Raw genomic sequence first — 4,370 nt, forward strand, 5'->3', positions numbered from 1 at the left:
TTACCATCAAAATTGTACTTAAATTTTCTGTCGACCTCTTTTGTGCATCCTTATTTTATTTTCAACCCTGACAGACATCTCCACCCCCCCACCCCTTTTGTTTCCAGTAGCCGTTTGTTTGCATTTGCTTTACAAAAATAGATTGGAAATATTTTAACAAACTGAGTTGCAGATGTTGAATTTTGTTCCTGCTCATTTCAGACATGATGATAAAATCATTTGTCATCAGCTGAATTTTCATAGCTGAGTGCAGCTGGTCATAGACCAAGTTCAGGATCCATTCCTGCATCTGTACAATGCATTAGCCTAGATTTGAGGCTTTTTTGCTGACTTCTCATTCTACAATACACCCACATACAATATGCGGAACAGTGTTTAGCAGCCACATTTCACAGGGGTGTCTTACCTAAAACACTGATTTGTGGATGTTGAGGAACTGATTGAATGTCTCACAACGTGTCTAAAAATGTCTCCTGTGTCATTTGCAGCAGCTGTTTTTGCCCTTCCCTGAACAACCACACGGTGTCATTCTTCATGCACAGTCACTGTGGCATGCTGCTGCTGACATGTTGAGACAGCACAGCAGGCTCACAAAAACGTGCTTCACCACATTATGAATGTAAGAAATGTAACAGGTGTCTCTTCGTCGATGCATGTGGAATTATCTCGCCAGCATGCCTTCAAGTGAAACCAGCTTGAGACGTGTTGCCCTTCATGAGAAAACCTATTGCTGTGACTGTAAACATGATTTACAGCCCCTCAGAGGCTATTACGCCTCAGATCTCTATAGAAAACACTGCACTGTGAGCTAGTAAAACATGTTTCCCCCGGTTATCAGTCGACTTTTTTATGATGCAGGCATTGCATGTTTGATCTAACTTTTTCCAGGACGAGTACTTAACTTTTACATCTATAGCAGAACGTTTTATTACCACTCCTCTGTAAGTTTATGTAGTACTGAACTCTGAAAGGTATCAGCTTTACAGTGGTTCGGCTTATTTCTGGGAACAATCGGCAGACTAGTGCTGGCTGACCTCAGAGGTCTAGTTGGTTGATATTCCAGCACATCAGAAATGTATTTTGTTGCAAAACAATCTAACGATTTATGAACAAGTAGCAGTACTTTGAAATCAATTCTTGTGGCAGAACAGTGGTCTACTGAATGAGCTGCAGCTACCAGCTCTTAGGACAGCCTGAGTCCATTAAAGTTCATCCTACTAAGGTTAAAGACGTGGATTAGTTTTATTAAATCTTGTTTGGACATCAATTCTCTACTTCTGCTATATTTTTGAGGATGAGTTTGATATTTTCTTTTCTTTATTGATGTTAAAATGTAGAGCTTAACCCATGACTACACCAGGATGACTTTCAATCTACTCAGGCACCAAAATCTAACATTTCAGATACATCCTATTTTAAATGAAGGGAACTGTACCACACCCAGTCACTTATCTGTTCAATGCCCTTATTTGGTGACTACAGTTATAATTTTGTAATAAATAGGATTAATCCTCAAGCTGTAAGATACAATACCTTGATACACTTGATATAATCTAGAGATAGAAAGGAAACCCGACTCATTCACCTTTTTTACTTGTGAAATACCCCTTTTACTTCACCTCTCTGTCTTTGAGTATAAGTCACCCATATATGGCTTTTGAAGGTAATCTGCACAGTGTCTTTCAATAACACAAAATGAAAGAGGAAGTGGAAAAAATGATGTGTGGCCAGAGGAAAAAAGGGAAGTAAAATGACTTCTGTCCATGCAAAATAAGCTGACATTTCAATGTGGTGTAGCTTTTTATCATATGAGGTGCATCCACTCATGCAAAGTGACACGAACAGCCAGTTCACAGAATAAGATGGGGAAATACAGTGGAGTTTTTTAGTTAAGTTTTTAAGGAAAAGGCCTTTTTTGGAAGAAGATGACAAACTACGAATGAAAATGTCAAAAAGGTTGTAGATATACAGCAGCACCTTCTACTGAACAGCGTCTAATGCAAACACGCTCCACTCGTGGTTGTGGTGGCCCTCGGCCTCCCTCTTCAATCACACATGCTGGTGTCAGGTCTCGTACAGGCAAAGCTTGTTGCTCGCATCTGTTGGATCATAAATTTTACTGCACAGTGCCGGTAAAGATAGATCTCTGACACATCTGACGTAAAAAAAAAAAAAGGATTAAATCTTTATTTCTTCTGATGTAAAAATGTTTCACTTTGTCCAGATGCATCTACAGTGCCTTTTAAACAGGACGTAATGCTGCTATAATTCAACACATGCTGCTTATTTATACATAAACAGGTGATAATGTTTCAGATTCAAGTACCTAATTAGTTTTACTTCTTCAATGTTAAAAACTCATGCAAACAGTGCTTGGCATTAGTACACGCTACAGAGCACAATGTGCACCGAGCCGTAACAGTTTCAGTTTTAACCCACATAAACACAGACAGAACTGGCTCGTACCATCAGTCCCGAGGGGCTCCACAAGTGGTAAAAAGGGAAAGCTGATGGGCGCTTTCACTCATCATGAACCCACCTGCAGTGCTGTAAACATGTGCTGTTATTTGACTTATTACACGACAAGCATGAGTGCTTTTTTTTTTCCAGCTGCAGCATATGCTAACAGCCCTTTTTCCTTTCACTGTAGATGTGCACAGGATGTGGATGTTAAAGCGGCGTGTCTCTGTTGCATTCACTTCCAGCTTTCAGAGTTTCACTGCATTATACATGTAGGCCATTTCTTACGACATTCCAGTAGCGTTTTCAACTGCAAACCATTACTGCACACAGCATTAGCACAGTGTGTGTTTTTAGTGCTTGTGAATGTTGGTAGATCAGAGCAGGAAGTACGACCCTCTGTGCTCTACATGACGCCTGTGGCACTGACAGACATACTAAGCAGCAACACATCATACAGAGCTGGATTTCAACATCAGTGTTTAAAATATTCATGTCAGCAGAAGGAGCGAGGATGAAAATGAAGAGGATTTGTGCCACCATCAGAGGAAGTGAAGGCCCTTCATGCTGATCTACTCCACTATATTGATACCAGCACACACTGACATGACCTTGTTTCAGATGACTTTCCCACTTAATGTCAAGTTACGCTAAAGGGACACAGCACCCATGGGAAAATGAGACCTAGATTTAATTTCTCCTGGGTTTTGTGCAAAGAATATTGTGACAAATTACTCTTTAATTTTTAATCAGATGGCATAATGATAGCAAAACATGCTTTAAGCGCATCAGTTATGATGGGATTCATTTTAAGTTCACCAGTGTTCAGCACCTTTAAAAACTGCTTTGCCTCCATCACGTTCCCAACTATGAGGCTCAAAGCACAGGCAAATGAGTTTTGTCCAATGCAAATTGACATGCCGGGCATCTTTTGATAAAACTCTCCTGTTCAGTCACTTCACTCTGAATCCTGCCATCATGATTACAGTTTCCAGTAATTCAGTTTTAATATGGAGAACCATTCCCTACCCTGTGTCTTTCTGCAGAATTATATAGAGGTATAAGTCTTTTGAGTAGATGCACGTTATGCACTGGAGCCCTGCAGGTAGGACCACAGGTGGGCCTGTACCATAGCCACTGGCAGTTAAATCAACTTTAAACCACTGCAGGTATTTCAGTCCCAGCATAGATTGACTGCAGCGTGATGGTGAATAATAGTGACAGTACTGTACTCAGTCTTTATTTAACAAGTATTCATGCTGACTGTAATGTTTGCTTATGTTCTGGCAGGCTATCTTTATCCCCATCTACTCCAGAATAATAATGACATGAGGTTGTCAAGCAAAGCTCTCTACCTGTCACCCACTGGTTTATAATCAGCCAGCTCCCAGGAGCTGAACAAAGAATGTGTATAATGTGTACCTGCAGGATGTACAGGTGTTCAGAGATGAGCAGAATATTTAATGAATTATGAAAATTACATAATGAGCATTGGGCATAGTTATGATGACACCAGGTTTGATAAACCATTCCCAAGGAGGATGCCTTGCCTTGGCCTTTATTTGGAGCACGACCTGCCAACATCCACAGAGGCATGCCACAAAACCAGGACTTGTGGATGAGCCTTTGTGGCAACTGTGTCGTTGCTTCTTCTATTTTTCCCCAATCTGACAGTGGGAATAAATCATCCATGTCCAATTTCCTGAAGTTTTCCTAATATGGGTGTCAATTAGTGCAGGAGTGCTACTGTGGCCACAGCTTTACAGCCTGCAAACTGGGCTGCCGCAGGCAGCACAATGCATTAGCGCATGATGAGCTGTCAGAGAGGATTATTTCAGCCACGCCAGTCAGCAAAGGGGGTGGGCGCCGCTCTGCTGCACTAAACCGAGGAGAAGCAGTGGGCGGGAGAC

The sequence above is a fragment of the Trachinotus anak genome, unplaced genomic scaffold, assembly GCF_046630095.1.
Source record: "Trachinotus anak isolate AG129_WGS33_773 ecotype Australia unplaced genomic scaffold, CSIRO_AGI_Tana_v1 ptg000002l, whole genome shotgun sequence".
Classification (NCBI taxonomy): Eukaryota; Metazoa; Chordata; class Actinopteri; order Carangiformes; family Carangidae; genus Trachinotus; species Trachinotus anak.